The sequence below is a fragment of the Megascapheus bottae genome, chromosome 7 (genome assembly GCF_031878675.1).
Source record: "Megascapheus bottae isolate mThoBot1 chromosome 7, mThoBot2.hap1, whole genome shotgun sequence".
NCBI classification, from domain to species: Eukaryota; Metazoa; Chordata; class Mammalia; order Rodentia; family Geomyidae; genus Megascapheus; species Megascapheus bottae.
Genome location: NC_143515.1, coordinates 20,394,878 through 20,409,217, shown reverse-complemented (window position 1 = coordinate 20,409,217; position 14,340 = coordinate 20,394,878). Strand labels below are relative to the sequence as shown.

Here is a 14,340-nt window from a genome sequence, read left to right as displayed (position 1 = left end):
TCCAGACTTTCAGGCCTCAGTCTCCCCTAAACCGATGTATAAGCAACTGACAATTTCCTGTTAAAAATAATAGTTCTAGAGTAGGTTTTCTTCATAAGTATGTGCTTGTCAGATTATTATAAAACACTCAAAAGAACTGATGGTCATGGATAAAGCCATAATGTACTTCTGAGACTGAAGAACTTCAGATGGGGCTGCAGCTTGGTGATAACCTAATTATTCCTGATTTGAACATATGTGCACGTAATTTTTCTTCCTTGCGTTATATGACAATACATTTTCACACATTGAGTCGTTGTGCTAAAATAAGTGCTCCTTACACAATCCCGCAGAACCCTTTCCACTCAACACTCCACAGTAGCATGAGGCCCCAAACCACCCCTGTGCTCCTGCTGCTGGAGCATTCATCCTTCCTGTTTCTGAGGATTTACAGTGACATAAGGAACCTTGGGAGAAACAGTGGATCTTCATTGCAAGGGCAAAGAAGCTTTGGGTACAGAACTCACTGGAAAAAGGTCCTCTCCTAGAGTCTTTATCACCTAAGGCAACACATGTTTATTGGCTCTGAAGTGGCAGGCCAAACCCCCTCCAGAACCCACAGAAAGCCTGACCTTTGCTACCTAAGAGAGACAATATAGACATCTAAAAATTCTCATACTGATTTAATACTTCAAACAGGTGATAAGATTCTAATCAGAGAACCAAACATGCAGACACTCTCCTGTCCAAGAAGGCATAAGTATTAAATACACACCCAGTGAGAATATGGCCTATATTCTTCAGCATGAATGACCTAAGGTACATTTCATTCTCTTCTTATAGCTCTTTCTCTAAGTATGCCCTGATTTGGTGCAGGATTTCTACATACCGACTTGGAGGACACACTTCAGTCCTTAGGAGATGGACTGTGTGGACACAGAGGAAGCAGGGATAGAGGCAAGGCTAGGTTTCCAGCCTCAAAACCTAGCACAGAGTGGTTTTCCACAAAGGTCAACAAGCCACCTGTGCATCCCACATGTGCCTGGTTCTTGCAGGGTTTTCATTCAAGCCTATGGGACTCCTTGTTGGTAATAGCACCCCATCAATCTCTAATCAATCTCTACTGTTTCTACATAGACAGTGGGGTTTGTTTGCCATCTAATGGACTTTCTGTGGCTTTGCATCTCACAGAATTTTAGAGACTGAATCTCAGTAACTCTTGACAATGGATCTTTCCACTTACTTAAGAAGCTGGATCTGTTTTTCTTACTCACCAGGAAGGATTCTGTAGGAAAGAGCAAATGGTGCTTCCTCTCAGTAATTCAGACACCTAGTTGTGGAAAAAAACAAACAAACTGTTAATCAATATTCAATTTAGGAAAAGACAGTAGTCACAAGACAGTTAAGGGCTGGATAGTGTGATCCATGAGAGATGGACAATACTGTGGTTTTGGAAATCTTCCCTAAGTGCTGGGCACAGTGGCTCATGCCTGTAATCCTAGCTACTCAGAAGGCTGAGATCTGAGGATCAAGGTTCAAAGCCAACCCGGGCACAAATGTACCTTGAATCTTATCTCCAATTAAACTCTAGAAAACAAGCAGTGTAGCTTAAGTGTAGCTTGGCTCAAGGGTAGGGCGGTAGCCTTGAGCTGAAGAGCTCAGGGACAGCTCCAAGGCCGAGTTCAAGGTCCATGACCCACAGAAAAAAAAAGAAAAGAAAAGAAAATGCCCAATACTGTAAGGTGTAATGGAGGGGTGGGGGTTGAAGCTATAGTCTCCTGTTCTGAAGATGCCAGGAATGCCTCATTGTTCCAAGACCAAAACCTGCTTCAAAACTTGTTCTTTGTTTATGTAGGCATTCACAGCTATGAACTCTGTTCCTACTATAGCTTTTGCTACATTTAGTAAATTCAAGTGTCGTTGCGTGCATTTTCATTTGTCATAATATTTTATAATAGGACTTTTGATTGCTACTTTGTCAAATTTTGAAAATAAATGTGGGAGGTTTTGTCCTCTTTTTTGTGAGCTTTGTAGTTTTCATTTCAACATTGGTTCACAATTTCCTTCTACTTGATTTCCTCTCCTTATATTTACCAAGATCTGATGTGGCTTATCACAGAGAATGTTCCATGTGTATTTGTCAGAAGAAGAAAAAGTGTGTTCTGCTTGTGGTGTAGAATGGTCTGTATATGTACTTCTTTTCGGTAAAAAAATTTAAATAAAGCTAGTTGCTGTGGCTCATGCCAGTAATCTTAGCTATTCAGGAGACTGAGATCTGAGGATGGAGGTTCAAAGCTAGCCTGGACACTAGCTAGTGAAACTCTTATTTCTAATTAATCACTAGAAAATGGGAAGCAGGTCTGTGGCTCAGTCCAAAATGTGTCTCATACAAATCTAGTTTAATAAGATTGTTTAAAAAGCACCTGATTGTCTGGAGTTGACTGCACATATCCAAGTCTTTAACTGTGCCAACCAAGATCTGAGCTCTTATTTAATGGAGCTGTAACCAAATAATGCAAATTCAGATCTAGATCATCACCTCATATGAAAACAGCAGATAGAACTACAGTCCCAAATGACATGACACTAGAAAAATCCTATTGTCTTTCTGCACTCTGACTTGCCTTTATCACAGAATCTGATGATCTAAACAAGCTGTGCAATTATACGAGGAACAGCTTGGTCTGCTGCAGTGTGGCATGAAGAACAGCTCTGTGACAGCTTACTGCAGGATGGAGTTAATCAGGACAGAATTCAGAGGAATCATCTCACTACTCAAGCACAAGAAACCACAGTGGAGCACTGATTCACACAGAAGTCTGACAACTATGGAAGTGAAGGCTTGGGCAGCAACTTGATAATGGTAGAAAAGACATGAGTCCCTTCTGTTTCAACATGATGAGTTAGATTATTTGACCTCATTATCTCAAGAAAGATGCAGTGTTTCTGTCAAGTTCTTTCTGCTGATTATATATTTCTCTAATCCCTATTTCTTTTCCAGGGCATGGAGACACTAGCCTAATCTTGCAACATACAGAACTGTGATCTGCATAGCAAACTGCTCATTCTTACTTTGCTATTGTAAGATAAGCAGCACTTTCATTTTGTGGAATTGGTTTGCTTTCTAATTATCTTTCTGTGACACTGCAACTCATAGAGTTTCAGAGATTAGAGCTCAGTAGTTGACAATCTCCACTTTTACTTGTGATGCTTTTTTTCCTCACTGTATCTTGTGGGTCCTTTCCATCCAGCTCCAGAATGGATTCTGTAGGGAACATAAAACAATCCTTCTCCATAATTGATACATCGAGTTCAAGATGAAAATGTAAAAGACAACCTGAAATTCTTAAAAATATTCATCACAAGATATTTAAAAATGGGCTACTAAGATATATTTGGAAAGTTAATAACATGGTTTTAGAAAATATTCCTGAAGAACTCTAGGGCCTAACATCAGGGTGGGTGGGATAAAAGACGAGGTCTCCTATTCTAGCGCTGTCAGGGCAGCATCTGATCTCCTGTGTCACAAACCTCCCAGAGCTAACTCAGATAGGCATATCTGCTGTGGCACTTGCACATGGTAGCACTGAGGCCACCAGACATGTGGATCAATAGCAGCTATTGTAATCCAGGGTATAACCTAGTGATTGATCACCTTCATCTTTTAGAACCATACCTGCCACAGTGTTGTGAAATGAGGACGGCATCCATCTCCCTAATTTCTGTCTGAGGTACACTTTTCTCTTTTCAAATAGAGCTCAAGTGGTCTTGTGTCCTTCCTTTGCTTGAAAGTGTTTTAATGGAGCCTCTTTCATATAGGAAAACTACCAAATGTTGAAGTATTGATTTGCTACTGCCAAGATATTTCCTTCCAAAAGGTTTCTATAGGACTGTTACATTTTAATTGTACTCTTTATGAAATATATTTGTATAGAAATGGCAAAGTTCACAATTGTTTTCTTAAACAAAAGCAGAATATTTTTCTTTGATCTAGCTTTTGCTCATTGCTACTATGATAGCATAATTGATATTATATGTTAATGAACAGCAACATTCTACAACCCCTTCTTTTTTGTATATTGAAATGTGGTCACACTCTCTGTTGGTGGTCACACTCTGAACTCAGATTGTTTTGTATTTGTATGTTGGAACTTTAAATCTCATTCTGAGCCCAGGTTGGCCTTGAACTCCTTGTGATCTTGCCTTCCCCCACAATGTGGGTTTTACAGGTGTCCATCTCCCCTGCTTATGATAGCTTAAGACTTGGATAGTTAAAACATTCAATATACAGTACAGCATATAAGTGTTGGCCATTATCATTGTTTTAAGTTGTCAACAATTTATTTTCAGTATGCATGTGCACATTTTATTTGCATTTTAAAGGATTCTGGTGCTTTACAATCTAAAGTATATAAAACATAAGATCAACTGTGTAATGACAAAATTATATTTATTTTCATGTAGATCTGTGGTAAAATATAAGCCGAACATATATGACTCCTTGAGTGAAATCCCCAGATCCAAGACATACATATACACAGAAACACACACACACACACACACACACACACACACACACACACACACACGGTAGGGAGGCAGAAGAGAAGGCATGATGAGAGGGAATTGGAAAGAAAATGATTGTTTTTTTTATTAAAGTGATTTGAATGAGATTTCTTAAGGACATTTAATATTACATTTTCATTTTTAAATGCATTGAACAGAGTTTATCCATTTTAACTCTGGATAGATTGTAAGTATTTGAAACTAAGTGGTCAAGTGCTCATTGGCTTCTCCCTTAGGATAATGCTCTCCTGAATGCACCCTCATCCTGCAGAGGAATACATGGTCAGTAAAGGAAGAAAACAATAGTAGAGGAGAAACGAAATGAGTGTCTTCACATTAGCAATATTATACTACCTAATATAGATCACTAAGAATAAATCATGAGTGCTAAACCAAACAGCATGAGTATAGTTTCCGCAAATTCAGCTTCAATTATTTTTCTTACACTGTGTAAACAAACTATAGAAAGTTCATCTAAAATTTCCTCTCAGCTCTACAAACATCAGGTCTCACTGGTCCATGCTCCTAAAGGTTTTGCTATAATTTCTTCCTCTGACACTGAATGAATGAATTTACAACTAGGCAAGGGAAGCAGGTAGTTTCCTATTCAAAACTATAGCACTAGGACAGCAGTTGAGTCCAATAAGTAGGTAGCATTGTATTTTCATGCTCAGAAATAATTCTGAAGATAGTTAAAATTATGCTCCTAGCTTATTGCCACTGAAACGGTCTGGAATCCCAGGGAACATGGTGAAATCCAATCGTGATGAGCCACAGAGAATGGTCTGGCATCTACAAAAAACAGTTCAGTTAACTCTTTCCATCATTGTGCAGAGCTCTGCCTAGGCCTGCAGGAGGTAGAGGCCAGTTCTCCATGGATAGCAGGCTGGGGAGGAGAGTCTAGGTCCTTCCACCATCTCCACTGATCTTCAAGTAATGAGAGGGAAGCTCATGGCTCTGCACAACTATTGGGAGAATTATTATTTCTCATCAGTCACTTATTTACTACCAATAAGAATGGGTGGATATTGTTTTATATCACACAGCAGAACATTTAACTTGACAAAGAATGGAGATTTTTCCAAGGCAAAAGGAAACTCTAAAATTTGCTGACCTTATCCTCACATTTTTTGGTCAGACAGGTTTTACAGAAGTGCCAGTTAATGCTTCTTTGGGAATTTTCCTCAGTCTAACAGGTAGAATCTACAAATGCTGATCCTAGAGGACAAGATCTCATGGCCTGTCACTGACACACGACACATGAGCAGGCAGCAGTGGGACCAGAGACTATACCTTCAGACTTTGTCTTCACTTGGGCAGAAGTAAGTGGATATCTTAATTCTGGTCTCTGTAGCCTATGATCAAACTCTCACGTTGTTGGCAGTCTCATGAGCTACACCTTCAATCCCTCTCTACGAAATTCTCAGGTGAAATTAGTCTGAAACTTTGTCACAGTCCTGACATAGACCCCAGGATAAACGCAATAATGATCCTGTCACTGGTTTTAAAATACCTCACTAGTAAAATCATTCATTTTCTTTTGGTGTGTAAATTCATGTGATAGCATAATTCAGAATCGTTGAGCTATAAACTATGTTCCCTTCTTAAGAAGGGAATATTAAGTCTTATTGAACTTAAGCATGAAAAGAAAAACTATGATATAAAAAACATAAATCCTCTCTTTCTAAACAAAACCATGAAGTGACTTTCTAAGCCTAAATGCCTGTGAGAACACTGTCAGAATGTGAAGTTATCAGGAGGAGCAGCTGGGGCAGCCCAGCCTCTCACTTCTGCTTCCATGGGAGGTTTTTGTTATGACTTGTATCACTGTGGGAGGCAAATCATTATACTGTTGACAGTAATAAGTGGCAGCATCTTCAGGCTGCAGGCTGCTGATTGTGAGAGAGTAATCTGACCCAGATCCACTGCCACTGAACCTGGTTGGGACTCCATCTTCCAAATTATCTGCAGCATAGATCAGGGGCTTAGGACCTTTCCCTGGATGTTGCTGGTACCAGGCTAAAGCATATCCAATGTCCTCACTAGCCCTGCAAGTGATGGAGATTTTCTCCTAGAGACGCAGCCAGGGAAGATGGAGACTGGGTCATCTGGATGTCACACCTGACTCCTGTGTGGAAACATGAATACAAATATCCACATTATTAATCAAGATTTAAGAAGGTTTCCCTAATGAGTAAAACATCATAGATCACATTGAGCTGGGTTATTCCCTAGCATGGTCCTTCCTTACCTGGGAGGCAGAGCAGCAGGAAACCCAGGAGCTGAGCAGGGGTCCTCATGTCCATGCTGGGTGCTGACTGGTCTGACTGCTGCACAAGGGGAGCAGCAGACTATGAAGAAGTGCTGAGGGCAGTGGGCTGTGCAGTTGGCCATGCAAATCAGAAGCCTCTGGGCAGGGATAAGCACAGAGGTCCAGCTGCCTCATCTCAGTGACTGCACCCATTCTGAGTCTCAGGGGACCTAGCTCATCAACAGGATATGTTGAGGACACAGAAGAGAATCACCATGATGCTTTCCTGTAGGTTGATCAGGTCAACGATCCCTTTGAGAATCAAATTTCTTTATTTCTATTTCTTTATTTGAGATAAGACCTGTCCACTAAAGTTTAGTTCCAGAAATTTACAGAGACATTTTGAACAAATTTGGCACAATTGTCTATTATCCACAAGAGAAAGTTTTGGAATTTCTCTGATTCACTGATAATATCTGTGTGGCGACTTAACAGCACTGTAATGAAATCCATAGAGGTGAAATAGGAAAGGGAATCTGTTACATTGATAACAAAATACTTCATCTCCTGTATTGTACTACTCAACCTTCTTTTTTTCCATGAATTTCTGAACTTTTTTTTTATCCCCGCTGACCTGCAAAAGCAAGTTCTAAACAATCTTTTTTTTTCCAACTGAGCTTGTGTATGCTTTCAAATGTCCATGCTTGTGGTCCTCATATTATTCTTTCTGGGTTTTAAATGTCTTTACCCAAGCTACTGTGTTTAGAAGCAGAGATTATCCTTGAAAAGGAAAATAAATTCAAGTTATTTCAGGAGTCTACTGTGCTGGCTCAAGCTGTATATCCCCCCTTCAGTTGGTGGTCTCTTCTAGTTACTAAGAGAACATTGTGCTCCATACCTGGGTTAAAGTTACTGGGCCAAGCAGTGTGTGTAAAACCCTAAAAAGGAAGATCATGTTCTTGATATCCATGAAGAGTGTTTTGTATCCGGCAGATTTAGGAGCAATGGTGAGGAGAGGTGTTTGTGCACAGGAGGAAGAAATAGCATTGTTGACTACATGGAAGATGCTAACCTGGAGTGATGCAAGAGTACACCCATATGTGTGCGATTTGCCTGTGCAGTTGTCAGGGCAAAGGAAGTCACTACTGCATGGGTGCAAATTGTCTCATCTTATCAGCATTACCACAGTCTGAGGAGTGTGTAAACAAATGTGGGGGGGGGACAGGGAAGGAGGTGGGGTTTAATATGCCAGTATAAATGGAAGTGTCACCAGGAATTTCTCATGTTCCAGAAGAACTGTTGATCACATGGCTAAAACTAAACTATGAAGGATAAAGTTAATAATCTTACTCTTGAGGTAAAAAAGTGTAACCTAATTAGATAAAAATTTTGCCCAACTTTAGTGACATATTCATAGATTTTATACAGATTATGTATGGAAAAAGGAAAATAATAGATTTTTGTCTAAGATTTTATTTAATTATAACCTTAAGTTGTGGACACAAGTGGAGAAATCCTCATAAATTCACATATGTGTATGTAAACATACATACATATATATATGAATGTGTGTATGTAAGAATACATGCATGTATATGAATAGATGAAGATACGTGGATTGATAATTTTTCCTAGCCTAGAGTAATGATTCTCTAGTTTCAATAACAGAAAAAACTACCACTAAGGGACATCCAAGCTCTTCTCTCATAAATGAGACTAGTGACTCTTGCAGAAATAATTGATACTTTATCAAAAGTAGAAGAGCACAATGAGTTTGGACCATTTTCTGCCACTAACTATGAGTTCCTCATGAATGAGGAGAAGGAAAAGGTGGAGAGAATTCAGCAAACTAGAAATGCCCACTGGCTGATTCTGACACATTTTTGAGTATTAAATAAAAACTAATATACTCCATTAAATAAATTGTAAATCCTTGGATTAGTAGTGATATTTTTTAAAGAATTTATTAATGTTGATTTTTACATCATATTTTAAATGACAAGTTTAACAAACAAGTGTTCAAGGAGGGAATCTCTATTTACAATCACTGGGACTTAGTATTTAGAACTTAATCAAAATTAGGCTAAGGTTTTGTATGTCATAGAAACATATTTATTTAAGAAATAAAACATTATGTCTATACAGTCATAGGTTTTTATGTCTATATACTTATGTTTATATTTCCATTACCATGTCCATAGCTTTGGGTATGCAGTTATTGAGTTCTCACTCTTGTACTCTTTGGATTTAGTAGCCACATACGAAGGATACCATGCGCCTTTTGTTCCTTAGGTCTTGACTTGTCTCACTCAAGATGATTCGTTCTAGATTCATCCACTTCCCTGCGAATGCCATTATTTTATCTTGTCTGTTGGCTATGTAGAATTCCATTGTGTATATATACCACATTTTCTGTATCCATTCATCTGCAGTAGTAGGGCATCTGGCTCATTCCCATCGCCTGGCTATTGTAAATAGTGCAGAGATGAACATAGCTGAGTAGGAGTCCTTATAATATCTTGGGTCATGATGTTTAGGATAGATGCCCAAAAGTGGTATGGCAGGATCATAGGGAAGGTCAGTTTTCAGTTCTTTAAGAAACCTCCACACTGCTTTCCAGAGTGGCTGAACAAGTCTGCATTCCCACCAGCAGTGTAGTAGGGTTCCTTTTTCTCCACAACCCCGCCAGCAACTGTCATTGTCTGAGTTCAAAATCTTGGCCATTCTTGTTGGGGTAAGGTGGAATCTTAGGGTTGTTTTGATTTGCATTTCCTTTATTTTTTTTGCCAGTCCTGGGCCATGAGATCAGGGCCTGAGCACTGTCCTTGGACTTTCTCAAGGCTAGAGCTCTACCACTTGAGCCTTAGCACCACTTCTGGCTTTTTTCTATGTATGTGGTACCAAGGAATTGAACCCGGGTCCTCGTGCATGCTAGGCAAGCACTCTACCACTAGGCTAAACTCCAGGCCTGCATTTCCTTTATGACCATAGATGATGAACATTTTTTCATATGCTTTTCTGCCATTTTAATCTCTTCTTCTGATAAGTCTGTCTTTAGTTCCCTTGCCCATTTAGTGAATGGTTTATTGAGTTTGGGGGGATTAGGTTCTTGAGTTCCCTGTAGATACTGGATATTAAGCATTTGTCAGATGTATTGTTGGTGAATATCTTTTCCCAGTTGGTTGGCTGTCTCTATACTTTTGCGACTATGTTTTTATCTGTACAGAAAATTTTATTTTTAGGTAGTCCCATTTATTCTGTCTCTCTCCAATCTGTTGTGACCCTGGGATTCTCTTCAGGAAACTTTTGCCTATGCCTATGAGTTCCATTGTCTCTCCTACTTTATCATGTAGCAGTTTCACAGTTTCTGGTCTGACATTGAGGTCTTTGATACGCTTTGAGTTAATGCTTGTGCATGGAGAAAGGCTAGGGTCACTTTTTATTTTTCTGCATGTGACTGCCCAGTTTTGCCAGGACCAATAATGGAATAGGCTGTGTTTGTATCACTGTATATCGTTGGCTCCTTTGTCAAATACAAGTTGACTATAGGTATGTGGTCCTATTCCTGGGTCTTCTATTCTGTTCCACTGATCGTCTGGTCTGTTTTTGTGCCAATACCAAGCAGTTTTTGTTATTATGGCTCTATAGTAGAGTTTGAAGTCTGGTATTGTAATACCACTAGCATTGCTCTTTTTGCCTAGAATTGTTTTGGGTATTCTAGGTCTTTTCTTATTCCATATAAATCTTTGGATTATATCTTCTATTTCCATAAAGAATGTCTTTGGGATTTTGATGGGGATTGCATTGAATCTGTATATCTATTTTGGCAGTATAGCCATTTTCACTATGTTGGTTCTCCCTAACCATGAGCATGGGCTGTCTTTCCATTTCCTAGTGTCCTCCTTAATTTCTTTCATTAGGCTTTTATAATTTTCATTGAATAATTCCTTTACATCTTTGGTTAAGTATATACCTAATTATTTTATTCTCTTGGGGGCTATTGCGAATGGGATCATTTTCTTGATTTGGCCTTCTGTTTGTGTATTGTTGGTGTACAAGGAGGCTACTGACTTCTGAAGGTTGATTTTGTATCCTGCCACTTTGCTAAAGTAGTTTATTAATTCTAGAAGTTTGGGAGTGGAGTTTGTTGGGTCACTCAAGTAGAGGATCATGTCATCTGCGAATAGGGGTAGTTTAATTTCTTCTTTCCTTATGTGGATCCCTTTGATGTCCTTTTCTTGCCTTATTGCTTGGGCTAAGGGTTCCAGTACTAGTTTGAAGAGACGTGCAGAGAGTGGGCATCCCTGTCTAGTTCCGGATTTAGTATAATACTGGCTGTAGGTTTTTCATATATGGCTTTCACTGTTTTGAGGATTGTACCACTTATTCCTATTTTTCCTAGGGCTTTCAACGTGAATGGATGTTGTTTTTGTCAAATGCCTTCTCTGCATCCAGAGAAATTATCATATGATTCTTATCCTTAGCTCTATTGATGTGATGTATTACATTGATTGATTTGCCAATGTTAAACCTGCCTTGAATCTGTGGGATGAAGCCTACTTGATCATAGTGTATGATTTTTTTAATTTGTTTCTGGATTCTGTTGGCCAATATTTTATTGAGGAATTTTGCGTCTGTGTTCATTAGAGAGATAGGTCTGTAGTTTTCTTTTTTTGTTGGGTCTTTTCCTGGTTTGGGGATGAGAGTAATATTAGCTTCATAAAATGACTTTGGTATTGCTCCTTCTGTTTCTATTTCTTGGAAGAGTTTCAAGAGTATTATTTCATCTTTAAATGTCTTGTAGAATTCCGCAGTGAAACCATCTGGACCTGGGCTTTTTTTACTTGGCATTTCCCTCATTGCTTCCACAATTTCGTTGTAAGAAATTGGTCTGTTCAATTTGTTTACCTCAGGGTTGTTCCGTGTGGGTAGCCTATATTTATTTAAGAAATCATCCATTTCTACTAGATTTTCTTGTTTCTTTGAATATAGGTCCTGGTAGTACCTATTCATTATGGACTAAATTTCTTGGAAATCAGTTGTGATTGTTCCCGGGGGGGGTCTCTAATCTTGTTTATTTGAGTCTCCCCTTTCCTTTTTTTGATTAATCTTGCCAGGGGTCTGTCTATTTTGTTGACTCTTTCAAAGAACCAAATTTTTGATTTATCAATTTTGTGTATAGTAGATCTTATTTCAATCTCTGAAATTTCTGGTTTTATTTTTGTTATTTCTGTCCTTCTAGTTGTTTTAGAATTAACTTTTTCTTGCTCCTCTAGGTGTTTCGTTTTTTTTTTTAGGTTATTTACATGCTTGTCTTCTGTCTTTTTAATATGGGCTTCTATTGCGATAAATTTGCCTCTTAGAAATGCCTTTGCTGTGTCCCATAAGTTCCTTTGTGATGTTTCTTGATTCTCATTACATTCAAGAAAGTTTTTAATTTCATTTCTGATCTGATCTGTTACCCAGGAGTTATTCAGAAGTGTGTTGTTCAGTTTCCAAGTGATTGAATGATTTTTGACTTTGACTGCATTGTTTAGAATTAGTCTGACTCCACTGTGGTCTGATGGAATGCATGGGAATATACCAGTCTTCTTGTATCTGCTAAAGGTTTCTGTATGAACTATTATATGATCTATTTTGGAGTGTGTTCCATGTGCTGCTGAGAAAAATGTAAAAAGTTTTGCCATTAGTTGGAAGACTCTGTGTATATCTGTTAAGCCCAGCTGGGCTATTGTGTCATTTAAGTGGATGGTATCTTAGCTTAACTTTTGTTGAGTTGATCTGTCATTTGTTGAGAGTGGTGTATTGAGGTCTCCCACTATGATTGTGTTTGAGTCTATCTTGTAATTCTAAGAGAGTTTGTTTGACGAATTTGGGTGCTCCCATGGTGGGGGAGTAAATGTTTATAACTGTAATATTATGGGCATGGATTGTACCCTTTAGTAATATGTAATGGCCATCTCTATCTTTATGTACTGATTTTACTGAGAACTTAATTTTGTCGGAGATTAAGATTGCTACACCTGCTTTTTTGCATGGTGCATTGGAGTGGAAAATTCGTGTCCATCCTTTCACTTGGAATTTGTTTCTGTCTTTGGCAGTGAGGTGGGTCTCTTGGAGGCAACATATGGATGGGTCTTATTTCTTAATCCAGCCTGCTGCTCTGTGTCTTTTGATTGGATTGTTCAGCCTGTTCACATTTAGGGCGATTATGGAGAAGTGGTCAGTGTCCATTGTCGTTATTTATTTTTACTTCTAAGTTTCTTTCTCTCTCTTTTTCCCCTTTTGTGTTTAGTGAATTATAGATGTTTGCTTCTTGATGGGGGTTCTTGATGTTCTACAATTTGTTCTTGATTAATTAGTATTTTTTGAAACGCTGGTTTAGTGTGCACGTATTCATAAAGCTTCTCTTTGGAGTGAAATATTATTGTTTCTCCCTCAAATGTAAATGCTAGTTTTGCTGGTTTATCAGTCTGGGTTGGCAGTTGTTGGTCTTCAGAACATCAATGATGTTTTCCCAAGCTTTTCTTGCATTTAGCATTTAGATGTTGCGTGGAGAGATCTGCCGTGATTTTAATTTTTTCCCATTGTAGTATAGCTCCTTCTTTGTTTTTGCAGCATTTAAGATCAATTCCTTGTTATTCGGGTCTAGTGTCTTTACTATGATATGTTCAGATGAGTTCCTTCTAGGATCTTGCCTGTTTGGAGTCCTGAAACCTTCAATAATGTGAGTATTTTCCCTTTTGAGGTTGGGGAAGTTCTCTGCTATGATTTTGGTGAATAGGGGTTGAATTCCTGTCTCCTGAAATTCTGCACCCTCTTCAATCCCTATTATACGAAGATTAGACTTCTTTGTTGTATCTGCCAGGTCCTGGAGTTCTCTTTGTTGGATTCTGACTGATTTTTCCAAGGTGGCGATTCTCTGTTCCAGCTCTTGGGTTTTATCTTCCATTCCTGATGTTCTATTCTCCATCTCAGTCAATCTGCTACTTAATGCCTCCATTTTTGATCATGTCTGCTGAGAGGGTATTGAACTTTTCTTCCACTTCTCTTTTGAATTCGAAGAGTTCCTTGGAAATTTCTTGCTTTTGTTTTTGGAATTCAGCCTTCATTTCCAAAATCAGCTGCTTGATTTGAGTCATATTTCATGTCTATTCAGGTGTCATTTCTTGGGATGGTGACGTCTCTGGTCCCTGCGCTCTTGTTTCACTTTGGGCTTTGTGTGGAACTTTGATTATTTATGTATGTAGTAATTCGTCTTTGTGTTCTTCTAGGCATCGAGAACTCTTGTGTAGTTCGCTCTGTGGTTGGTAGGTGGCGGTCTTTACTTGGATTGGGACTGGTGGTTCTCAGCCAAATTGATTCCTCTGCTGACTAGGTCAGAGTTTGCAGTTTTTGCAGGTGTTCGGCAGGTTCCCAGAGGCTGTGTGCCACTGTACCACTAGCTCTCAGCCCAACCAGTGGCCTCACAGTGGGCCATGGGATGGGTCTCCGCGCTTCAGTCTCAAGGGGCTGGGCAAATGGTTGGTTTTCCTGCGCTGTTT

The 14,340-nt window shown here is 39.0% G+C and overlaps 1 pseudogene; it reads right to left on the bottom strand.

Annotated features, from left to right (window-relative positions):
• Positions 1-6,298: 6,298 nt before the first annotated feature.
• LOC150060378 (immunoglobulin kappa variable 1-16 pseudogene) lies at positions 6,299-6,851 on the bottom strand (annotated as a pseudogene).
• Between the last annotated feature and the right edge of the window lie 7,489 nt (positions 6,852-14,340).